Consider the following 26475-nt stretch of genomic DNA (forward strand, 5'->3'; position numbering starts at 1 on the left):
CTGTGTTGTGGAGGTGCTTAGTTAATTGAAACTATGACAGTGCTGTGAATCTTTTTTTAAGCAATGCCCAGTTTGAATGATAGGATGTTTTCATTAAATATTCCACTCACTCTGGGTAAGGTTGCAACTAAACATAATATATGACTAAGAAGAAGTGAGCCCTTTCCAGTCTGATGAGAATGAAAGTAGTCTGCTACTGACATATATAGTACACTAATTCAATAGTCCAGTGCTGCCATAAGCAGATCCTGAGAAAAGTGTTGCAAATTTCAGAGTTTTCAGGTATCAAGGTGCAGTAGTGCCTGTGTTTGTTTTGTCTTCTCTAATTTCTTTTGGTCTGGAGTTGCTGAGACAATGTCTATGTTTTAGTGGAATCTGAATGAAGTCAGATGTTGAAGACTTAAGAAAACCCTGCCCATGAATTACAAGTAATGCTGTAGGGGCTATTCAGAAAACTTACATTAAGTTTTAATATTTCCAGTAGAAATAATTTTGGAAGTAACACTTGAATCCATCATAATTTTTGTGTTTCTTGGGCTTTTTATTTTCATCTCCTCATTTTGATTCTTCTTCTCTAATTAAATGTCTCTGCCTTTTCATATTTCACTCCCTGATGTTTCTGTTCCCTTTGATATTCTCTGCTCTTAAACACCCTTCAAAGGGAAGCATGAAAATTCAGTTGTTAGTACTGTAATGATTTTTGTAGTGTGGTTTCAGATCTTAAACTTGAAGCTCTGCCTTGCTTTACTCCTGTTGATAAGTTCTTTCTGATTTTCTGCATTGATCACAAGGTAACTGATTATTTAGCATAACTGTGGAATTGGGTCTTAAATTTTTTTCATTAATCTTGTCGTAGCTGAACTGGATAAAGTCCTGAGCAACTGACTCTAGATGATTCTGCTCTAAGCATGGGGCTGGACTAGAGGCTGGAAGGGACCTCAGGAGATCTCGACTCTGCTGTGATTTTGTGATGATCTAATATTCCACCCAACTCTTCAGCCTACTAAGATAATTTTCTTTTCTGAAAGCTGACATTAAAAAATAGATTTCTCTGCCATTGACCTCCACAAAAGTCAGCATTGAATGCACGCTTTTTCATCCAAATACATCCCTCCTTAGCCAAACTTTTCAAGATTTATTGTCAGTTAAATGTTTGGTCAAATTCTTCACTGATTGCTTTTGGTCAGTGTGCATTCTTAATATATCCAAAATAAACTCCACAGTCTTATCATTTCAGCACACCTCCCCATTGTCTTAATAGGAAAACCCAGCTAAAAGATGACACTTTGACAGTATATAAAAGATATTTTCATTAGGACAATATATACCCTCCTTCAAATGTTTACTTTTTCGTTATATTATATTAATGCAAGTTTTTGGGCTTGTTGTTTTAACAAATGCTTTTTTTTTCTTCTTTTCTTTCTTCTTAAAATTAATAAGATGTCTGTATGGTGTGTTTGTTTAAAATATTTTAAGATGTGAGACCTATACAGATCCAACTTGAGTCTCATTAAAAGAACTTAGCCAAAAATGGAAAGCCTACAGAGGCCTATTACTGTGAATTATAGAAATTAGAAGCATGAATTCTGTCTAACAGCTCAAACTGCTTCAGTTAATCTGGATTTTTCCCAAAACCTGCAAAAATTTAAGGGCCAACTTCTGTCCAGATAAAACACTGTCTTGGCTAAACAATTAACGTTGTTAATAAGTACTCTGGTTTCAGGTTCTTTACAGTCCACAGCACCTCTGTCAACAGCAGAAGTATCAGGTTGGTCCAACACTGCCTACGCTTCTGTAGAAGCAGTGATTGTAAGCACAGACATAAAATTGCTCTGAAGGTGCCAGTGTCTTTCACTATTACAACTGCCATTACAGAAGCATCCAAAGGACCCAACAGTGATTAAGAACCCAATGTTGTCAAACCTGTGCACACTCAGGACAAGAATTCTCTACCTGGCTTCTGCATGCCTGCTTACCAAGACAGAGAACAGCAAAGGAAAGCTAGTGCAGCAAAGGCAAGTGATGTAACTGAGCTTATACATAGAAAAAAAAAAAACACATCTTCATTCCTTGCAGTGCTGTGCTGTCTCTGGTAGATGTATATGCAGAATAACATTAAAAAAAAAAAGCTTAGGTAATAGCAGAAACTATTTTGGCTTTGCTTTAGTTCTGTACATGTGAAATGGTGAATCCTCTGTCTTTTCTCACAGAAACAGGCCTTCTTAGCCTTCCAAGGATAAACCAGAGTTCAATGGGTGCCTTCCTTTAGAAACCACTCTTTTGTGATCTGTTCTTTGGGCGACTCTCTTCTTGGGACAAACAGGCTAAGGAATTCCCCAGGGGAATATAACATTAATTTTAGAAACAGGTTATTTAAGTGTTCAAAGGAAGAGAGAAAAGCTGAATTAAATGCATTAAATTGTTATCGTGTCATGATGAGTTGTTATTCTTCACAGAAAGCTAAGCAAGATACTGAAAAGTTCTTTGAAGAAACAGAGAATTAACATAAACAGATCAAGGTTTTGCATCCCCTCTGAAGAAAAAAATTGTTTCTTCTCCAAGTTTATCAGGTAAGTATTGTGTTTCTTTGCTCTCTGCCTCTCCCAGTCAGCCTGTTCAGCTTTCTCAGGAGTCCATTTTCCCTCTTTAGGTATTTCCTCTTTCATTTATATATTTAAGGAGTTAACTAGCTTGGTCTTATCTACTCCAGGTAGTTCTTAGGTTTTTATATCATAATTAATTAAATAAATTGATTTAGAATTGTGTTATGGCAGTTTTTCAGTATGATACATCCTTGTCTTCAGATAGTTGTCCTCCTGCTGACAGTGGAAGGTTATTTCACAGTTCCAAGCTACTCTGACTTGTTTTAAACAGAAATCATATTTTACGTTATACATCCGAATAATACAGGATAACAGTATTGGTTGAGTATCTTATTTCAGGTCTTTAACAGATAAATTTAAGAGCACAAAAAATCGCTATGTTGTTATTATCTTCTGACCACATTAAAAAAAAAAAAGCACCACTCCTCTTACTTGCTTCCTCTTTTTTCCAGCTTTTCTTCAAGAAGGACTTCAGCAAAGGATGCTCAAAGATCTAAATAATACTCTATTATCTGCTTTCCCCCAAAGTATCTAGGCAAAATGGAGTTGAAATAGTCTTCATTCTCATACATCTTAATTTTCTGTTAAGTCCTAGTTTAACACATCTAGTTGTTTACATTAATTACGTTAATTGTTACACTCACTCTATTTCTAGATCTATTTTCTACAGCAAGATCAAGCTGCTTTTGTCTCTAATAATAAGTATGGCTCAGGAGAAACTGTCCTGTGAGAATAAAACAACAATTGGTAAACATAGAAACTCATAGCTAGTTAGATAGTGGTGATCAGAGAACATTTCTGTTGTTTAATTTGGTTCATTCAAGAGGACAAAGGAAATAGCATTTGCACTTGGATGGTAGCAAATTCTACTTTATGTCACTGGATCCTAAGCAGTGGCATGTGGTTTTCTGGCACATTCAGTTAGGTTTTCTAAAGATCTTGTAGCTATGTTTTCAGGGACTTAACAATTACAGTTGGGGACAGAGTTTTGAAGGCACTGTGTGCAAAGCAGGTTCCACTGGGACAATTCAGCTTGGCTTTTTTGACTTAACTTGGAGGTATCGCCCTCACTGTAGCTAACTTCCTCTGAACCTCCAGCTTTAAGATGTAATTATAAAATATGTGAAGCATTTCATCTTCCTGGAGCAAATCAGCCTCCATGGACACATACGCTCAGAAACCTTTGGTCTCATTACTATTTCTGAAAAAGAACTTTTCTACCTCTAATAATTTCATAGAGGTGAGCAGTGGGAATGTAAAATCCTATCTTAGTCTCCGTGAACTATTCAGGATGATTTAAAGCATAGCAGTGAGGGTCCAAAGGAATATATTTTTTAATTTTGAATGTAGTCTCCCTAGTGTTCCTGGCACAAGGTTTTAGGTAAATGTTCACAAAGAAAAGTGTCGCATTGTGTAAACTATCTATACATTGCTCTTTTTAATTATAAGAGCATCAAGTGGCATTTCCGTGCCCATAAAATTCCTTAGCCCGATATTGCCAGGTGTGGCAATAAATCATGTAGCAGTGAATCAAACGAGGCCCTTCTTTCATAACACTAAAAGCTACAATTCTCAAATAATCTTTGTCATTGCTTCCCCCTCAAAATTAGAAGGTATTGTTATGAGGTGATATGCAAATTTTACTCTCCAGTTCTTTCTCAAATTTTCAGACACTGATAAGCATTTTAAACAGTTGATGTATTACTTGTTTTACAGCACTCATTTGGAGTTAGAACAGCCTGGAGTGGTGCCCTGGAACTGATTCCTGATGTACCGGAACCGTGTCCCTGGCTGTATGTATTAGTCTTCTGGCACCTCCTTCCTTGCAAAATTAGCTATGTTTTTATGATGTTTTACATACTGCATACGTTGATGACATCCATCTGTTGATTTATGGTGATTCTGAGAGCAATAAAAAAATGAATATAAAAGCTGGAAAGGTAACTAATCCTTTTGAAACCCACTTGCAGATTCAAGTGACTTTCCATGTAGGGTTGTTGGATAGAGCAGTTTTTCATTCAAAACTTAACATGGAAGTTCCATTTCTTATTTTCTAAATAAGGAAGTTACCTTCTTGATTCTTCAGTCTGATTCTTCTTGATTCTTCAGATCACATGCATCAGGCTGAACTGTTGTCTTTTGACCAACATGAAAACAAACCCAAACTTTTAAAATATATAAATAATTAGTTTCTTGCAGTGGGAAACTATAGCAAGCATTAGGCCCTCAATCTCTGCCCTTTTGTCAAAGCAGATTGCAGAATGCTTGCTAATACGTGATATTTAAATGTTTCTTTCTTTGCCTTCAGATACATTGGTGTCAGCGGGCAGTGGGGGAAAGTAAAAGAGGAAATTGTTCGTACAGAGGTCAGAGAGATCTTTTGAGTATTAGTTTGACGTCACTGTGTCTCCTGATTTAGAACAAAGACAATGTTTAGTATCCATAGATATTCATATGCACAAGATCAACAACTGAGTGCTTAACTCCATTGCAAAGTAGACTCAACGAATCTGTCAAGGAGGGTGGAGTACTGTGACATATGTTATTGAATGGAACTAGAATAATTCTTGTTCCAGTGTGGACTGTAATTCTTTGTACTGTGGAAAGTTTAAACCACAGTGGGATGCAATGATATAGATTATATCTTCGTCATATTCTGTGACAGGACTTTTTTTTCTTATTCTCTGTGACTAACATTTCCATAAATTTGTCTGTCTCTGGTACCATAGCAATAGACTTTAACTGGTGTTGAAATACTTGGTTGCACTTTTTTATAGGATATAACTGTTGTGATTGAAAGAGCTGATCATGGAACAAGGAAAAGATTGCTACTGCTTATGTGAGAGTAGACACTTGATTTCAGTGCAGAATTGTGTCACTGCAACATCAGAAGTAAAGAAGGAAATAAAAAACTGTAAGAGCATGAAACCACTGCAGATTTTCTGAACTGTGAGAAATGGTTTCAATGGATATCCTGTAGGTGGTTTAGATGCTACCTTTGGGAAAGGTGTACAGCTGCAGATAATTTCTTTAGCTTTTTCTAATCCTATCTTTTCTCTGTTATAGGGCAACTGAGGCGGTTGCATGTGTTTTCTGTGGACTGAGTGCCTGACTTTCTCATTGTCTTTTGCTCATACTGGATTTTTCCTCTTCCTAAAATAACTTGGTCCTGGGAATGAACCATTCAGCAGCCTGGAACTTGAAACTCAAACTGAAAAAAAGGTGGGCACCATCACTTCATACTAGTGGAATAACTGTCCTGAATTTAATGGGGTTAAAATGGTATAAAATTGTTAATGAGAGTAGAATGCAGTTTTAAACATACCAAGTTGAGTGTATTTTAAGTGGTTGTCTTAAAACATTTAAGCAAATGCCTTTTTATTATGCAATTGCATGACAAAACTTTGACATGTTGAGGCTAGGTAGAAAAATATGTTGTATTTTCTATAAATACTGTTTTATACATAAGCTATATATTTGTGAAACCATACCAAGTTAATAGAGGGATTCCTCAATTTTATTACATGCTGGAAATATTGTTCTAAAAATGCTTGAAGTGATTGAAACAATTGATGTACAGACATATGGGAAAGAATAAAGGTGCAGATAAATGTAATAATGTCTTTAGATTGCTGTGCTTAAAAGTAGCATGCTGCCAAGTAGGTTAAATAGCACCATCTTTGAATGAAAAAGCTGCTGAGCAGCTTGAAGCTGCTGATTATAGTGCTTTTGAGAAAGCAATGCCTGTTCATTATAGAGGACGTGCTTTATGAACTATGAATCTTTTTTTATCTCATGCAAAACTATTTTAGATTAAGTCTCTTTCCAATTTGTATTGTTCAAATAATTATACTTAGCTGGGGTCAGAGTTTGGATAATGCATTCCCAGCCCCTAGGTTTATTAACTGGCTCCACAAGCAGACCACAATGTCAAACAGCCCAAAGAGGTTTCCTATTTACTCTGCATTTTGGGTATTTTCAGCTGTGTTGCTCTTTCGTGCTGTGGTCTAATCAATTTAGCCATTTGATAAGTGCTTCTCCATTATGTGACTCACCTCATTTACTGAAGCTTTTCTTTCCAAACAGAAACATACACTTAAAAAATGCATTTAAGACTACATTCTTCAGAATGAACCACTTCTCAGTTCCAAGTAGTAAACCACAGTTAAAACAGGAATAGAAAGATGGTGTACTCAGTGAGGGTCCAATCTGGGGGAACATCTGGGTTTGTTAGTGTGAGCGGTTAAAGTATGCTGAAGTGTTTTATTTAGAGCAGACTTTTCTTTGTGTTTGGCATTTTGGTCACTCTGTGTGCTTGCTTCATCTGAGTAACTTTAATGGGAGGTCCAGGCAGAACAGGGTAGCACAGTAACAGAGCTGAAGTCTGTTGTGGGATTAGAATGAACCTCTGCAAATGCAGTTCTCTCCATATCACAACCAGCATCCTGAAGCAACCTAATGCGTTTGCCTTATTGTTACATCAAGCCTGCTTCATGAAGTGCCCAGATAGTTTCAGTTTTGTCTGAGTCCACGTTTCATTTGAAGACCATTTGCTCAAATAACATATCTTCTTCTGTCCCCTGAAATATGTGAAAATTTTAAAAGAATTTCCCCAGGTCATTTGAGCTGAGAAGAAGGGCTGTTTTCCTCTCCAAAGTTGTATAGTGATGGATCTTAACATCATTGTTCTTCTCATCATTTCTGATAGTTTGGAGCTCTGATTTCAAAAGCAGCCAGAATGTGACAGTGGCTCCTTCACTACTAGTCTGTGGACATTAAGACTCTCATGCAATTAGTATGGCCTTTTGAGGCTCACTTTCCTTTAGATGGTGTGATGAGACGTTGGTCAGTACTTCTTTTACTGTTGATACACTCAGTTCTTCCGGACGCTTGCACTGTCAATCTGTTATCAGTAGTTTCCGAGAATGAGCTGCTGTGACATTTCAGGAAAAGTCACTTGAACTCAGTGTAATTTGCTTTTATTCAGTGACCTGTGTACATGAACTTCCAATGACTGTTCTCTTCCAAGAAATAAAAATTAGAAAATAACATGCTTGGTTTGCCTACTGATAAGACACCCTTCTGGAGGAACAGGAATTGGAAAACCAGATGGATGTGGATTGAGATCTATATTCCTATGCCAACTCCCTGGCACTGGATCACTTAGTTAAACTGTGCATCTCTAATTCCATTTTCTTTCTTTTCTGTGTATTTTACCTCTAAGTTTTGCAGGTCCAGGAGTGTCTCTTTTCACTTGTTTACATACAGTATCTTGCACAATAGAGGCATAGTTTTGGCTCGCACCTCCAACCATGATGCTAATTCAGGTGAATAACCATCTGTTGCTTTCCTCAGACATGGTTAAATCTGTGTTCATATATCTTTGCTATGTTAAAGTAGGTTTCTGATGAACATAAGTTAATTACTGATCAGAACTGGATGCTATGTCATAAGTTGTTCAGAACATCTGTGTTGTCCTGAGGCTAAGCTTTGCACTTTGAATGTTCTTATAGCCTGAGAAGTATCCAGCAGACTGAAAGAAACATGAAGACTATCTCTAAGTTTTGCTATGTCTAAGTGATTCTCATCTCTTTTGGCCTTCTGGTATATGCCATTAACAATTCAGGAGGCCAGCGACTAACATATGGCTATAATTTGTGTTGAAACCAAGGGGTGCAATTATTTGTTACGCAGCAATACGTACCTTCCCATTTGCAGCAGTACTTCTAAACACACACAGAGGAGAGGCTACCACATGTATCATGGCAGGTATTAGGAAAGATTTGTGTACTTTGGTTTAACAGTTTGATTTTATTCTGGAAGTGTTGAATATTAATTAGACTCATTTGCATCATCTGTATAGTGTATAGGGCCCTCCTATTACAAAATATTACTATGAAATACACAGGCTATGTAGTATCCACCTTATTTTGTTGAAATCTACTGCTTGCCGTGCAGTAAGCCACTGTGGAAGTAGATGTCACCTGGCAATTGTAATGATAATGTTGTTATGCTACATATGATTGAGGACAGAAGTAATTTGTTACCCTGCCTTTCTGCAGTACCACAATGAAAGCGTAGAGTCTCTTATCTCCAACAAGGGTTTTGTCCAGAAAGTAGTAGCTGACTCAGCTCTCTGCACTCAACAGCATGTGCTGTTCCCCCATGCTGACAACTTTGAACCTGGAAGCAAAACATAAACGTCTGTTTCACTGGCTACTCCTCGCATTGAGCTGAAATCTGAAGCCTCTTACTGAGCTGTAGAACAGTTTCATGGAGCTGCAGACCGTTACTCATGTAACACTGGTGAATGTGTGCAGCTTTTTCTTCACCCCTGCACAGACCTTAGACAGGGAGGAAAGTAATCTATCACACATGGGCTGGAGGGAGCATTTCTTCAAGTCAACAACCCTGTCTTTAAACTGAACCCTGCTTGGTCTTTTAGGTAGAACTACTTTGCTCTACCTCTTATATGGCAAAGCTACAATTTACCCAACGCATTTAGAGAAATTATTGCTTATTTCCCATACTTAAACTACTTTTTCTACTTTTTCTTTGTGTTTAGATTCAATTTTAGATGTATTTTAAAGTGAGTCTACTGGTGTGTTGCATGTTTGCAACAGTTAAATTAGTCGCTCTGTTTTGTAGTGTTTGCTTGAACTTAAAAATGTTTCTCCCTCTCCCTAGGGCAGAAAGACTAGCAGTGGTTCCATTCCAATTGAGTCACCGACTTCCCTTCAAAGACTGCTTTCAAATTGGTTCAAGTTACAGTAACAATTTTCATGGTAGAAACACAGGTTTGGTGAGAACTGGACTGAATCTTCCAAGTGTCTGTTTGCTCTTCTGTGACTGTATAAGGATGTTTTTTCCACCTGTGATGACTGCTCTTGATTCTTTGTTGGCCTTCTCTGAGTTTTGGTTCTGAGGTGAGGTGAGCATTTGCATTGACTTGGCAAAAACTAACCCTTAAGGGTCGTCTTCTTAAAAGATGGAGATTGGCATTGTGGAATTATACCAGTTCAAGGAATAGAGCAAAAAATCTAGAGTTAAAATCACTGACTGTGTTCATTTGATACAATTCGGTTTTGAATGTTCCCATTAGAGAAGTAAAAGAATAAAACAGCAGGAGATCGTGTCTCTGAGGAAAGCCAAGTTTAATAGTGCATTCTCTGCTTCATTGCTTATTCCCAAGTTATTAAGTTTTGCAATCTTCTTGTGTGCGAGAGTTGAGAAAAGAAAATGATTTTTTATAAATTTGGCTAATATCATGTATTGATGGAGGTTTCAGAGCAACTAAAATCGACTAAGTTGAAAGTTTGCGATGATATTGCATCTCTACAACTTTCCCTTTGCTTATGCAGATTGCTTGCATTTCACTTCTATGCCTAAACACATGACTTGCATCAACTTCCAATTCTTTGTACCCCAGTGCTGCCTAACAGCAGCACACAGGTTCAGTGCTTTCCAGAAAGCAGAAGATTGTGAGTTAAAAACGGGGGGTAGGAGTGTGGGGGAAGGGCTCTGTATGCCTCCATGTTGTTAACAAGGTTGTGAATACAGACTGGTTTCTGAAGGAAGCATTCGAATGAGCAGGATGCATATAAACTTCTGATGGGAAGATGAATATTCTTGTTGTTGAGGTACCCTAATGTTGGGTATCTCAGTTGATTTGGAGGCCCTGGCATGGGCCTTTTTTATGATACAGGTTAAGTCATCCCTCTCTGTATTTCCATTTTCTTTGTGCTAGTAAAGTAAGGGTAATATTTACTTGTAATAAACATCCCCATCATCTGTGTGTGTTTGTCAATTATTTGTCTCTGATGTGCAGTTTTTTGTCATGATTAGGCCATGCTTTCTGTTGAAGACATTCGTTAGTACTGTCATACCAGCAAAATTAAGTATTGTGTGATGTGTCCTCATCCAGAATGTTTATAGTAAAACCTAATTAAGATTTGTTGGAACATTTGTGTTCTCTCTTGCGTTCTATATGCTGGAGCTTTTGTGAGCTTGGGAGTCACATAGAGAATCTTACGCATTTGCCAAAAGATGATAAAAGATAGGCATTGTTTGAGAAATTTTCATTTAGATCTGGTACATTATAGCCTTCCCCTTGCCCCTATAGAGATGCTGTCATCAGTTTCTGTAGTCAAACTGCTGTATTGTACTGAATACAGCCCTTGTATCTGAAAATATGCATCCTCTTCCTAAAAAAACAGAATTCACAGGTTATATTGCTAAGTGACATTTTCTGTAGATGTTTGTACTGTTGAACAATTTGTTTCCTTTCTCCATAAAAGGTTGTAAAATGGGTGAAAAGCATTTCATGTCCAGACATGCAAAAGGGCTTTCAAGTAGCCTCTCCCCCAGGGACAGGAATGTCTTCTGTGGTGGTGAATTGCTAAGTGATGGCTCTTCCTGTGTAATGCTGGAACAGGATGCAGCAGGAAAGTCACATGCACACAAAGTCACCAGGTAAGTTTTTTAATATCTCATTAATCAGTGCAGACACTGTTTTTCCAGTCCATAATGAAGAATCTTGGTTGCACATGAAGGCTTTGGGAGCTTATCCTGGGTACACTACAGCTGCTGACCAAGGTAGAGGAGAAAGGAAGGAGGGAGAACAGAAGGAGAGAGAGAGAGAAGGAAGTTTTGATTTGGGACTGCAGCAATAAAAAAGAAGCAGTGCATCTGACTTGCCTTTTTTTTGCCATTTTTACAGAATAAGTAACCTGAGGGACAAGATTTGTAACACATTTGGAAGTTTTTCAGGCAGAATTGTAATCAGACATGCCTTTGTCCTCTCTTGGTTTCTTCCAGTTTCAGAAAACTATCACCATCTTGACCAAATTAATTCCAGCCATCACTGTTGCTGTTTTTGGAACCACCCTCACAGAGAGACATGAGACAAAATATCTCTCTTGTTACATCCTATCTTTTGTTCTGATAATTGACTGGATAATTGAGTGCCTTTAAAGGCACAACTTGCAGAAGCAGCTGAATCACTTTCACACTGGGCATTAGGTACTTTAAATAATCTCTAGTTTGGTGACAAGTGAAGAAACTTTAGCTCCTGTGGAGAATAAAGTTAGACTCTGATTTGTAGAAAAAGTTTTTTCAAGGATTGGCACCATATCTTTCTGTATTAGTTTCAACAGGAAATTGTGAGGTACTTAACACTGGCAAACGAAGCTGGTTGCTTATGTCTGGCTGGTTGCTATGCCATTTGGTTGACATAAGTCAACGGTTGTCCCCATAAGTTTGTGTGCACCCCTTTATATGCTTGATGTAGGCCAGAAAACCTTAGTCTTGTGTCACATCTTCCTGAATGATGCCTGTTGTGAGTCAGCATAAGGGTCTTGCTGTCACAGCAGTGTAAACCAGGACCATTCATCTTCAAAAAGCAGGCCCTACCAAGACTCCCTAATCCGACTGCTACAATTAATGCCCACTTTTCTAAAGCAGTGTTTTCAACTCAGGATTTTCATAAGTCATGGTTTTAGTACTAAATGTAAATGTGGTAAATTTCATTTCATAGTTTGGATTGCACCCAACATTGTGATTTTATCTCAAGTATTTGACACATCCTATTTTAAAATGCAGAGCTTTTTGTAGTGCACATATGTGAAGTAATGGCAGGCCAGCTTTGCTCTTAAGTGATGAAAACTAGTTTCCTGGAAAGGTAGCTGTAAATTTTATCAGAACTTTTAGGTATAAGAATATTAAAATGTATCACTTACGGACAGGTTTGTATTTGCATTTTCTTTGCAGCTCCTTCTCACTAAATTGTAACCCTAAGTTAGAATTTTAGTCTAAGAGCAAGCTTTGACCAGAATTGAAACTGAAAAAAACATCCAACTCTGTTTTGAAAAAACAATAATATATATATATATATATATATATATATATATGATCAATTCGGAGCCCCTGTTTTAGACACAAAATCACTAGGACAAGATTTCAAGTCAGTAAGACTTAATTGGTTATTTTTTTCTGTATTTTTGCTCCTGGGATATTTGTAAGTGTAAACACATGTTAATTGTATTCATCCTGCTTTCCTTCATCTAGAAAGCTGAAGGAAAATCCTTTTGCTTATCGTTACAGGCAGCTCAGTCTTGAAACACCTACATCAGAGCATAGAGAAGTCTATTAGTGCTTTGCTGGATTTAGTCCCTTCCTGCAGTCTTGTTGCTGTACATTTCCTACACCTACCTCAGGGAACACAGGTCAGTTGACAGTTCTGCCTTCTACTCTTCACTGTTGAAGTAATCACAACGGATTTGGTAATGAACGGTTTAATGACAGGATATAAAAAATGGATGAAAATGTTTAAAGGCTCTGTGATTTGAGAAGAGTTCAGAACCAGCAGATTTATGAAGTCATCAATGTATATCAGGTACATGAAGCTACAGGTGGCTTTCTACATTGAGAAGCAAACATATTTAGCCTGCCTTTAAAGGAAGAACAGGTACAAAAGCTATTGGTTTTACACATAGTGATCTTGATTCTGTGCTGTAGTTTTGAGCTTCCAGTCTAGAACACATACACACATACACTCCTATTCTATACGGAACAGCATATGTTTAACTTTATAACTTCACTAGTCCCATTTTTGACAATATTATCTGCAGATCTAGCTTTGTATTTTCAGATCTTGCAAGTGCCAGCTGCTAGGCACAGATATGGAATTCTGTTTCTTTTGTTTGATCTCAAAATCAAAATTGTGTCTTTAAGAAAACATCTTTTAAAATGGTTAACATTTAAATCATTTTTCTCACTTCCTGTCTTTACGCCGAGTGAGTCTGTATTTGGCATTGAGTTCAAATGATGTGCATGTGAACTAGGTTAGGCCTGCCCCTCAAAGCACTTGAGAATCTTAAAAAATAAGAGTACTCAGATGGAAGTGTATATACTTCAGGTTCTTTACACACTTCCATTATTTTGCTGTAGCATAGGGCTTAAAAGATGCTCAAGGAAAACTTCTGACAAGCATTAGATATAATCTTACTTATCTATCTACAGTGAGTACCTCTAGTATTTAATACAAATTTCTATTCAGGCTCTTATTTAACATTTGTCTGAGAAGTCAAGACACAATCTCTGTAGATTTCATTTAGGAAGTGTTTCTTTGTATGTGGTTTGCATCATTGCTCCACTAAAATATACTAAGTGCTTAGGTTAAACTGTACTGTAGAAATATTAAGCATCTCTCCCAAGATTATCAAAAGTGACTTCTGATTTTAGATGCCTATTTTGAAATACAGTATACGGTAAAGAGCTTGGTTGTAAACTTTCTTTCTAGTGTCCCAAACTGTAGTTATGAATATTCATTTTTCTTCATTACTTCCGAAAGGGGGCCTCCTTTCAGGGCACCTGTGTACGTCTCTTTAGTGAACACATTATGTCATCATATGAACAACATTGTATGTAGGTTAGGTTCTTCCAGCCAGTGTTCAGAGGAGTGGAGTTGAATTCCCATTGCCATGCAAGTCTCCAAAACTTAATGCCAGCTCTGCACTTCAGTTGTGCATTCAGTGTGAATTACAGCAAAGTCCAGAAAAATATGCTGATATTTGTCCTGTGTGGAGTCTTTTTATGCTTACAACGTCACCCTAAAAAACACAGACCTCTACCTGTGTGTTCAGCAAGTTTAGAATTATCCGTCAGAAATAATCATTTTAAAAAAAACTAGGTCTGTTTGGAAAGGCCATTTCCTAATAAGGAGTGGGGTAAAAATGCTACATTCCAACTGACAGCATTTCAAGATTTTAGCTCAGCCTTTTTTTACAAAGCTAACCTTCCCTGCTGTCTAATAAAATGAAATAAGAGTGAAAAGTTCAAATATTAGACTTTCCTGTGGAGCTGGTTTCATGGTAGCCTGACAGCCAACATCAACAGTATGATAGTAGGGAGTTCATGTTTCTGTCTAGTCTGTGGTGGCCTGCTGAGATGGCATATGCCTGGGAGTGAATAAAAGCCCTAATGGGAAAACCTGACTTGTACCTCATGTAGATCTCTAATTCAATGACCGAAGGAGATTTTTCTTTTCTTCTTCAATATCTCAAAGTAGGTATCATTTATTTGTATGCATGGGGGAAAAATGGGAAGCACATCACGGCTCAGAGAAGTGTATTTTAGTTTGTGTAAATAGCTAAGGAAACCTCAGTCTTGGATCCTAAATTCTGTTCTCAGCCAAATTCAGACAGTTGCCTTGAAATCCATAGAGGTGGTTGAGAGAAATGAGAACAGAAGTTTACCCAGGTAGTGCATGTGAGGGAGAATCTCTTGTTGTTGTGATTTTTTTTGTGTGTGTGTGTGTGTTGATGCAATTAAAAAAATAATTTCTTAAACACATAGATTTCTCCCATGGAAAAGAAACAACATTAGATACATTGAATTAGACAAAGTTTAATGTGGACGTTGCTATCTAAAGAAGAAACAACTTAAATCAAGGCTTTAGAATAGAGTGGAAAATAGAGAAAGAAATCTTCGTAGCGTTGTTCAGTTAGAAGGCCTCCACTGGGCCTTTTTTTATGTTTGTGTTGTCGTTAAAGGAGTTAAGCTATATTTTCACTTAGTCTGCTAAAAATAGTGTCTAATCTTCCAATGAAGAAAGTTTCAGGACAAACAGAGTGGCTGAAGATGAGTGATGAAGTATAAGTTTATGTCCTTCTTTGAGCATTTGACTGCAGTACTTGAGTTGTTTATAGCTGTTGTCTTTGTCGTAAACAAGATTTGGCCTCGCCGCATGTGCTGTGAGGATGCAGAAAGATGCTGAAACTGAAAAGATGTGGACATTGTAAGAAAATAATCGTGCCTGTCTTTTATCAACAGAACCTAACGTGCAGGTTTTGTGAAAATGACAGTAAAGGGGAGAGCCTTGTCCTTTTTTTTTGTTGGGTGGTAAATTCAGGAGAAATGTGAAGGAACACAAATTCATAAGCAGAGTTCTGGGGAGTCTCTTGCAGTGTATGAGAAGTAGACTTGTCATTCCTATTCAGCAGTGATGAGCTAAATTAAGTGGACAGTGACTTCTGTTATCTATTATTCAGCTACATAGACGAAACACAGCTGTTCAGGAGAAAAGCAGACAGATACCTCACTAGGCAGCAGACACTCCTCTTTTTCAGTTCATTCCTGAGCTTTTCAAATATGACTGTGGGAGATGGTTCCAGCTTTACACTGGATTTAGCCTGGAATATAATACTTTTTCCTCATGCAGTAGCTACATTGTAGGGAAGAGTTGAATGCTCCTTTTAACAACACTTGAGAAATATAGTTATTGAAAGCACTAAAATTATATTGTTCAGTCGTGATGATCAGGAAAGCCCAGCACAATCTATTATATGATGAGTTACTTTTGCATTCCATTCTCTTGATGTGGTCTCCTGTATCTTCATTTTTTAAGATTACAGACATTCACTGAAATTAAATCCTCCCCCGTAGTGACTAAAATCCAAATGTTAACTTTTTGGGTTTTTAAAATGCAAACAGTAATTCAAGTATCTTCATTATAATTCTAAAGAAAAAGCAGACTGATGATTCTAATTCTTTCAGGAAAGATGATTCAATATGATTTTGAAAACCAATGTAGTAAGTTTTATAAACTCCCATTATAAACTACACTGTACAATCAACGCATACAGTGACTAAAGGATATGATACAGTAAATAAAAAAAGTAACTAAAGTATATTTAAAATTAGCGGTGTGCCCCAGAATCCAATTAGAGGGTTTCTTAAATCTGCATCTGGATCTGCATTAAACAACCACACTGCTTTTAGTTTAGTGATTTTTTTCCTTAAAGTAGGCTGTTGTTTTTCTCTGTGAGGAGTTTATAACTAAGCCTGTAAGTAGAAACAAAAAAGGGAAATTTATGTATATGTAAGAATATATATATATAAATAGGGATACAGTAAGATTTCAGCATAGTGTTTACCTTGAAGCATACTCTGTATCAGGGACATGCAGCCAAATGCTTGAGGATAAACACGACTCACAACCACGGGAAAACTGGCTCACCAGTCGTTCTGTCTGTGAATTTATCATTAATTAAGTAGTTCTGCAAGCATCACAAGCCTGGTGTTCTAACAAATTTTTTGTCTCACTGGTGACTGATTTTGGAGGCTAAGAAGATGCTTGAACTGAAACTTTGCCAGTGGATGGGAGGTTTTAGGACTCCTTTCTCTGTGAGGTGATACTGCAGCTTTTCTTTCAGGACACTTGGTCTTTCTCCTTTACCTTACTGCATATGTTACAAAATTTGCAAGAATATAGTTATCTTGCAGATCTCTATTCATCTGCCAAATTTTGGTTAAAATTGGGTGAGGAGATCAAAACTTATTAAGGAAGCACATATGTACAGACAGTAATAAAATAGGTCCTGCTTCTGTAGTAAATTAGGGGGAAAAAAAGGACTTATCAGTCATTTAGCTTACATGTAATAGATTTCCAAGAGGTCTTAGTTGCCCATATGTTGATTTCCCTTAACCAGCCGGTGGCCATTGTGAAGATGAAGAACTTTCAAATCTAGCCTATAGTGACAGATCTATAGCATGTGGTACTTGTGCCGGACTTACATAGGAGTTTAAGGTGGCTGAGTGACCTCTTCTAGCTAGCTTGAGGCTTCTGCATGACGTGAGTCTGCCCTAATAGCTCAGATTAGAAAAAAGAAAATCTAGAGAATCATTTTGTGTGTCTGTGTTTTGTGTCCATGTTTAATGCCCACACAAGAGCCCGCATGAATGTTAAATAGTGAAAAAGAGAGCCAGGAGAAGGAATGAAGAATTAATGTTGGCAGTGGCATATGGAAAGAGATTAATAGGAATGCAATAACAGCCACCCTTAATGTGAGACAGAGACCTCTCCAATTTAAAATAATGAACAGAAGTAAGTTTTCCCCTTACAAAATGTTGAAGGCAGAAATCATTACTTAGACAAATGCTGGAGCTCTGGGGTTTTAGTACATATGTTTTGAAGTTTTCCAGTCACTGGGAGATACTGGAAAATATTTTCCTAGATATTAATATTGTTCTTGTAAAATATATTCCTAGACAAAGTATTCATTTTAGAGGACTATATCAAGTCTCCGTTTTCATTAAAAACAAACAAACAAACAAAGACCTTTCTTCTATTAACGGCAGATGGTAGGCAAAATGTGAATCTCCAAGAAGAGGAAGGGTCTGGACTCTGCTATAATAATTTCAGAAAAATATACTTTGGGTTGTATGGTAAATGGCAGGAAAGCTTCTCACTTCAATGAGATTCTTTTAAATAAGAGATGAAAGCCAAGAAGGCCAAGTCTTCTTTGTAAGGAGCTGCACCAATCAGCAGAATGTTTTCCAGAATTGTTAGCTTTTTTGAAGGCTTACGGAGAAGTGTTCTTTCCTCCTGTACTTCTTTTCACTCAGTGCCTCTTCTCCTGTTGTTTCTTCTAGCTGCAATAACATTTTTTTAAAAAACTGTTTTGTAGGATGTTGAAGACCTTTATTACCCCTTAGAGGTTCTTACCCCTTGAAGAGGTCAGACACTGCCTGGTAGAAACCCATTGTTTCCTAAGGAACTATGGTAGTGTATACTACCTGAGCTTCTGTCCTTCTCCTGTATAATGGTATACAAAATTTGAATGCTCTGGTTTAGGTATAGTGGTATTAACCTAAATAACCACATGGATACTTGGAAAAGTAATCTGAAAAAGAGCAGTATGTAACTGATGAGTTGCTGACTCATCAAGGGTGGGCAGCTGCAGTTATCAAGGGCCAGCTGGATACAAACAAGTGCAGATGGATAACATCAGTGAAAGCTTAGATGAAAAAAATGCAAGGATGCTGGGCTGGGACAAGAGAAGAACTGTGAATGATATTACAGCACAAATAAAAATGAGAATAAAACATCACTGCACTGTCAGCACTTAAAAGCAATCAAGAAAGTAAGTCGAAGTCCAGGGCAGTTAACAGCCTCCTATTGCCTGCTACAGTCTTTGGACTGGCCCCACCAAGTGGGCTCAATTTGGTTTCCAGCGACTAGGTATAAAGGCAGCTCTTATTCCTCAGTTATTTTAGAGGCTATTTTGGGCAAAAAGACAAATATTTTATTAGACAAACATGATTGTCAGTCCAGAATATTTCAGGATATTTTCAATGCTGGTTTCTTTTTTACTGTAGCTGGTTGAAGGGATAGTGTTTCTGCACACTGTCACAGTTTTTTTATGTTCACCACTTATCTTGATGCCAAACCATAACTTCATTTCTTTGGGGTTTTGACTGGCAGCCGAGTAATTTGGTGCAGCTGAACAGTGTAACTATGTGAAATGCAGGTGGAGACCAAACATGTCAAAGTAAGCAGTACAGTCAAAGCCTTGGTGCAAAGGAAGGAACCACAGGTCTCTCTTCTGAACCATTAAAATGTATTTGCCTACAGGAGGATTTGAGCAACGAGAAGAAAATTAGTACTCTAAGAACTGGGGAGCGGGGTGCTTTTCCAGGAAGATTTAAGGTAGAATTTAATTTTACATGGAGCCTGTCATACTTGAGGTATCCCAAAGTGTTTTATACAGTAAGATGTTAAATATAGAACAGTGACTCGGTAGGCAAAACAGAGCAACCACTAAATCACTTCACACATATGCTATATATGTCCACACATTGGACAGTAATTGAAGGGCTTTAGTAGTAGCAGGACTGTGATTCTTGACCTCTACCAGCTCCTGCTGAGGTGAATTTAAGAGGTTCCTGTTTACTGCTTTCCACTCTGCCCCTTATCAAAGGGAGACAGCTCACTCCTAGCAAAGGAGGCTGAGGAAGGTAACTTTTAAATCATCCCCATGTACCTTGCCAGAGCTTCTGACTGGAGGAGCAGTGTGGTACATATGAACCAAATCATTAAGAAAAGACACCAGCTCCTTTTGGAGGTAAACTGTAATGCTGGACAAGCCAGAGTATTCAAAAGCTGCATTTCTGTTGTTTTTACGGGGGGTAAATTCCAGGTAGTGTCTCATTAAACATCTTGTGTTGTTGCGTCCTTGGTAAAACAACCGAAATGTGAAGATGCAGAGTTGGTAAATAAGAGACTGCTTAGCATAAAGAGAAGGCTGGGGGGATCTTACCAATGTATATAAATACCTGAAAGGGTGGTGTGAAGAAGATGGAACCAGGCTCTTTTCTGTGGTGACCAGTGATAAGAAAAGAGGCAATAGGCACAAACTGAAATACGAGAAGGTCTATCTGAACATCAGGAAACACTTTTTAAATTTTTTATTTTTATTTTTATAAATGGTGTGGATGACAGTGCACAGGCACAGGTTGTCCAGAGAGGTTGTGGAATCTTGTTCCTATCTATCTTAGATGTGGATGAAATTAGGGTAATTGGTCTACCGCTCATGATTTTTTACAAAGCTGACTATCTTTCTTTCTTATAATCTGATGTACTGGTGCCCTCTCCCAGCCCAAGGCAGATACCACCAATGTTTTACAAACCTACTGAAATAGATCTGTCATTTGAGAGAGAAGAAACTTATTCCTTGAGAAGTGTATGAGTATTTTCTTGCCCTCATTTCCTGACCCATTAAACTACAGGTTACTGCTTTCTCAGTTGTACAAAAATGCAAAGTTGCCATCTACGGGCATGTTACATTTATATAGGAGCAGGAAAGAGTTTGGGGAAGGACACTTTGCTATTATTTTTGCTAACAAGCTAAAATTCAAAATCTTGTGGAAATTTACCACTAGGATTCAACAGATGCAAGGGATATTTGTCATAGTGGTCTGGTATTCAGGTGAGCAGTTGTGTACAAATTTGTCTGCTGATTTTGTACTCATATGTTTGGAACCCAAAATTTCATGATCTGTTTTTCAGCCAGTTCTCAAGACTAGTCTTTGGGCAAGCTTTTCAAAGCCAGCATGTTAGTTAACTATGAAAATGTTTGCTTCTTCCATTTTCACTGGTCAGCTGAACATATGGCATCATTTGCTTGGGCATAGGCCAAATTTGCATTTGGACCTTTTATTTTACTATTCTTTTTACACTAGCAGAAGTTGTATTTGTATATCAGACATTTACTGATTCAGTTTGATATACAAAGATTGGCTGAGGAGTCTGTGTGCACAATTTCAAGTTCATCTGGTTGTAAGAGAAATTCTTCGAACATTTGACTCTTCGTATCTCTACAGAATCTGGTTTATGTAAAATGAAATGTTATCCTGCACCACTTGTTGGTAGTAACTAGAACTACACAAAATATTCACAATTAAACCACAAATCATATATATACTGCATTCATATTTCTTTATGGTCTCAACTTAGCAAAGCTTTTTTTAGAAACTTGGTCCAATACTTGAAGACCTTTTAAATGACCTGGGCTGATGAGTGGTTTTGCTGTGTAAATCATATGAAATATGTAGCTCTGCACAGCTGTAAAGCAAAATAGATAAAATCCTGCAGTTTTTGTTATATTTGCTTTTCAGGTGTCAGATTCAGTAGATTCTGAGATTCAAATAAAACTTGAAGCATGCCAACCCATGTGGATCACCACCAAAAGTTGTTTTTTGCATGACTTTTGCATGTTGTAGCAATCTGTAAGACATAAGGGGCTGGTTAGTAGTCTGTTTCCCTAAACCACTGTAATAAGAAATTCTTTGTATGTCTAGAAGGGAATGCATACGCTGTGGTCACAGAATTGACTGCAAGGTATTGTAAAGATTCCTGAGCTGGTTTTAAGCTGGATAACTGTGATGCTCTGAGCAATCTCACTACCACAGTCTGAACCTCAGCTCAGACTGATTTATCTAGTCTTTATATTGCTACAGCTGGACTTCTACCTAAAACGGAGTTAATGTGAAGCTACCTTGGATACAGTGCTGCATTGCATTCATTCTTGTGCATTGAAAAGAGGAGGCATCTTTCTGGTTTCAGTCAGAAAATTGTGTGTGCTCAGGAAACTTCAGGATCAGGGCCATCTGTGAATGGAACCAAAATTATTTACTTTCAAGAAAAGATAAGTGTTTGGAGGCAGCAGGATCAACTTTCAGGAGAAGCATTATTTAATGTCTCAGTTTCTCCAGAACATGCATGTAGTTACAGAAGAGGGAAGAATAAAGGGGAAGAGAGGTGGGGTGAGGTGACGCCAAGTGACAGGACTCTGTTACCTCTAGATAATGGTCTTGCGGAAGTCTGCATTGTATATTAATTCTAGTTAATGAACTCAATTCAAAAGGGCATAATCAATGAATGTGTTATTTTAGCTATGCCCCGAGGTTCACAGATCCTGAGAAATGCAAGGCAAGAAAGGGAGTCAATGACCATGACACTTCTTAGTTATTCCATGAAGTACAGATACTTCTACAGATGTTCACAATGTTCATTCTTTGTGCATTCTATTTCCATTGCCTCTACAAGCAGGAAAGAGCTGGGCTACACTATTGCATGTATAATATCTTGGATTTTTTTGTTTGCTTTCACAAGAGATTTTTTTTTCTTAAAAAAAAAAAAGCAGGCTCAGAAAAAAGCTCAGAGAGAGCCCATAGGAATTACGAAGCAAACGAGTCCATTTGTAGAGTAGAGTTAGCAGAGCTATTGACAGTCATCTCAGACTGAAAAGCTGAGGTGTATGAGGGAGTTTTAAGGTGTTTTTGTTTTGTTTTGTTTTGTGTGTGTGTGTGTGTGTGTATGAGATGGTGTGAAAACTCTTAAAAAGGAAAAGATTCTTGCTTGAATGCTGATCTGTGTAGACCTGCAGTTCCATCAGAGAATCTGCTCTTTGAATTTCAGGTGAACCTTCACCAAGCCACTGCTGCACATTCTGTAGTTTCCCTTGCTGACAAGAGCCCAGATGGTTCCAACTTCAAGTAAGAGTGTTTTGTTTTGTTTTTAAACAAACAAACAAACAAAAAGTTAGGAGTCTTAGCTGATGTTTGAAAAACTGGCCTTACAGCAAGCAAATTAACACATTGGATTAATTTGGCTTGTCAAAAGAAGAGCAAGAGGAGAGTAAATTACAACATGTTTATATGGAAAGCAAATATTTGTCAGAACAAGTCTCTTCAAACTGTGCTACATCAAGATGAGTGGGGAGCTCTGGGAGCTGAAACAATTAAAGATAATTCAGTTGATAATAAGAAAGTTGAACTGAAGATAGAAATTATGATTTTGGAGGTAATTAACTGTTTGACAGCATATCACATGTTGGATTTTCCTTTGCCTTGGAGGACTGTGTGTAAGCTCAAATAATTTGCAAGGATTTGCCAAATTACGAAGGGAATTAAACTACCTATGGTAAGTATGATGTAAAACAAAGTGATGATAGTTATTCATTTTACTTTTGTAATCTAAGCTGGAGGAGAAGAATATGTGATTTAGGACGTTAGGTTCAAGGCTTTGAATCTAAGAATGATGGTATACAAACTTCTTATATTGTCTGCTCCCATGTAGTCCTCCAGAATTGGTCTCCACTGATTTGACATGGCTTTAGTGAAATAAAAGCAGACAAAATGGATTGAAGAAATCACTACTGAAAGAAGAACAAGCTGTTGAGGGAAAGTACTTGGGACGCTTAGAAGCAGTTCTTTACCATTTGCAAAAGACTGGGGACAATGTACCACTGAACTTAAAAGAGAAGTCAGTGAAATGTACAGTTGCTTGAGCCAAAAGGGTTCAAAAACAATCTAAAAAATACTGAGACTAAAACGTACTGAGATGTCCCATCATCTTTTAGAATTCTATGTGCTTGATTTTTAGGCTTTGCAATTATGGGTTTTAAATATTCAAGTTGTAACATGTAAGCCTGAAGTTCAGAAAGTATTTTGATTTTTATCTAAGTAAATTTGAAAGTCTATGCTTGTATTTCATCTAGGACAGTTAGAAACACCATGTCCTGTGAGACTTGCTGACACTGAGATGACTGAAAGGCATGTTGTTTGGTATTTTATATACATCAAGGAAATTTTACAGCAACTGCTCTCTTTATTTCCAGCTAAGACCTCTGCTCTGATGCAGAATGAAAAGGATGCATCAGGTAGCAGTTCCCTTTCACTCAGAAGTGCTAACTCTTCTTGCTTTTCCTGGCTGAGCAAGTAGGTATATGATCGCACCCCCTACCAAACAGACTACTGAAGTATTTGTCTTTCTCTTCCTTCACCATGTACCTGGCTGTCTGTAACCCCTTCTGTCCTTGCTCCCTTCCTTCATTACCTCTTGTCTGTTTGCAATACACTTGCTGGGTAGTCTTGAACATGCTCCAGCAGTTGGAGCTGGACAATCTAATTAGCTAAGTTTGCTCTGATGCTATACGTTACAAAAACAAGACTGAAGGGCTCATATACTTGCCTGGTGTATCCTGCTCTGTGGTTTGTGTAAGTAGTAAGTGAAAGGGAGCATCCTAGATCCTGGTATTGCTAAAATTAAGGAGCATTTTCCACAGAAAGCTAAAACAACAAGGGGAACATTGAAACATATTTTCTGATTTTTTTTGTTATATTTTGTGCTAGTGAAGTTGGATGGTTCTGAAATCTATATTCTTTGTAAGCTTTTCCCCCCAGCCTCACTGTGTGTTTGAGTTAGTTTCATTTCTCTTTGAACAAATAGAAACACAGCAAAAACTATTCCTTAAATACAGAAAACTTGAGAGAGACATTAAGCATTTGGTAGTTCACTGTGGCAGCATTTATTCTGTTTCAAATGTAGAATTGGTGAGTGGCGAGTTCTAGTAGAGTGTAGAATGAAACCCATGAAAAGACAGTGATAGCAAATGTCTCTTCCAACAAAGCAGCAGGGAGCAAATAGCAAATAAATAGAATAGACAAAGGATCATTGTGCATGTTGCAAGCTGTTGATGCTTCAGAAGAATCATTAGATGAGACCTTTCCTATGGTATTTTATATAGAATAGTGATAGGCTAAGCCCTTTTTCTGCCTTTGAGATTTTAAATCTGTTTTTTTTTTTCTTCCTTTAAAACGAAGTTCTTTGCTAATAAGAATCCAAGTTCTTAAAGTCTGATGACTCATATATTCAATAAAGGGCATTATGTTATTGCTCTGGAGATGACAAGGGAAAGCAAGCTAGGTGAATGATGACGGCAGCGAGTGAAACAAACGGATGGCAGCAGTTATTGATATTATTGTAAAGTTGTCTTTAGTTTCCTTAGGTGATGGGCTTATCTGAATGAGGCTGAATACTACACTTGAGTTTTGGACCTCCTCCTGTAATTTGTCCTGAAGTCAAAATCTGCTCGACTGAATGTGGAGCTCAAGAGAAACTGAAGAATGTACACTGGAAAACCTAAGACTTTAAATTTAATGTGGGAAACTGAGGTAAGGAATCATCCGAGGAAGCAGTTTTAACTGTAGCAATATGATTTAATCATACTTTCTTCATTATTACTTAAGAAAGTCCACTAAAAACTGAAGAATGTTTGGGCCCCTTTTGAGCTCATGCTTATTCACGTTCTTCCACAACTTCTGAATTCTTTGGCTGAACCCAGTTGAATCTAATAAATCAATACAGGTATCAGAAGTAATGAAGTTTCTACAAGTGACACAGTGTAAGAGAAAGGCTGCTGTGCAAGTTCACACATAACTGCACACAAGAACGGACTTGAGATAGAGCCTTTTTACATGTACAGTCAAAGGAAAAGCTGCAATCAGTACTCGCAAGCATGTGATGTGAACCTGCAGGAAATCAGGCTTGATTAGTTCCAGTGCTTGGGCAATTACTTGTATTTATTTCCATTCTTTTCTCTCCTGTTTCTCTCATGTTCTCTCAGCAGAGTGGAGAAATAAGAACATTACAAGACAGTTTTTGAGATTAGGACTACATTTAAAAGTGAGGTCTCTTCTTTTTAGTTATTGTAGTAGTGCTTTTAACTTAACCTGCACTTAAATGAAACTGCTAGGAAGAAATGCAGATAAAGTCTAGTGAGTTGTAAGCCTACTGCACTAATGCCTTTGGCATCAGGTAAAAATGCTGCACTGTTTAGATACTGCAAAATTGAGATTTCACTTGTGAAATACTTAAGATCTGAATGGGATTTTATGGAGAAATGTTTATGGAGGTAAGGATCCAGCAAGCTTTTCGTGTATTAGTAACAGGTACATGTTAGCTTTTGATCTCCTCTGAACAGTAAGTCTCCCAGACTTTGTAATCGCTTCCTGCTGTCTGAGTACTGTTTGTGAAATAAAGATGGAAGGAGGACAGATTGATACCCCTTAATTATTGCTGATCTTGAGAGAATGATGTCCTATTAGAAATTATATTGGACATAAGTAAACCTGAAAGTTTTTTTATTCTTCAGATGTTTTGCTATTTTTGATTTTTTTTTTTTTTTTAATTATGCTGCATGTTGCTGAGGCAGACAATGCTGTAGGGCATTTCCTGTAACCAGGGGCCAATAAAAGTAAGTAATCCAGACTGGATGAAAGTGTGCAAAACAAGTTAATGGAGTTAAATGGAGTAAATAACTTTTTTTTGAGGAGGGGTGGGGGGGTTGTTTTTCCATATAGTTATCATATGAAAGGGAATGTGCTGTTCTTTAAAAATCCAGAAAGGGGGGGGGGGGGGGGGGGGGGGCTGAGAGGGGAATAATTCAAGTAAATCTGCATACAGCACTCATCTGATTTTAAAAGGATGCCTCAGAATGTATTCATACTGCTTGACTGTCAGCACAACACTTTTTATATCTGGATTTGATGGTGAAGCTGGACTGGTTTTCATAGCTCCTTTTTTTTTTTTTTTTTTCAGATATTTTCCATCCCTCTTCTTTGGTACATGGGATTGGAACTTCTGCTAGAAATTGCTTAGAAATTCAGCAGAAATATTGGTGTGCGCTTTGCACATGAACTACTGACTGCCTCTGCCTGAGCACTACACTCCCACCGGAGTGTGGGTGTT

At 37.6% G+C, this 26475-nt stretch overlaps 1 protein-coding gene across 1 annotated transcript in view; it reads left to right on the plus strand.

Moving 5' to 3' along the window:
* The first annotated feature begins 1377 nt into the window (after nt 1-1377).
* ADAMTS3 (ADAM metallopeptidase with thrombospondin type 1 motif 3) overlaps nt 1378-26475 on the plus strand; it is a 160197-nt gene continuing 135099 nt past the window's right edge. The window contains exons 1-10 of the mRNA XM_080591577.1: nt 1378-2019; nt 2461-2570; nt 4320-4396; nt 5670-5825; nt 9291-9534; nt 10901-11075; nt 12705-12826; nt 22363-22866; nt 23564-23663; nt 24725-24899. The gene's annotated coding sequence lies outside the window, so the exon portion shown is untranslated. The remainder of the gene's footprint in view (nt 2020-2460; nt 2571-4319; nt 4397-5669; nt 5826-9290; nt 9535-10900; nt 11076-12704; nt 12827-22362; nt 22867-23563; nt 23664-24724; nt 24900-26475) is intronic.

The sequence above is a fragment of the Anser brachyrhynchus genome (assembly GCF_964034855.1).
Source record: "Anser brachyrhynchus genome assembly, chromosome: 4".
Taxonomy (NCBI): Eukaryota; Metazoa; Chordata; class Aves; order Anseriformes; family Anatidae; genus Anser; species Anser brachyrhynchus.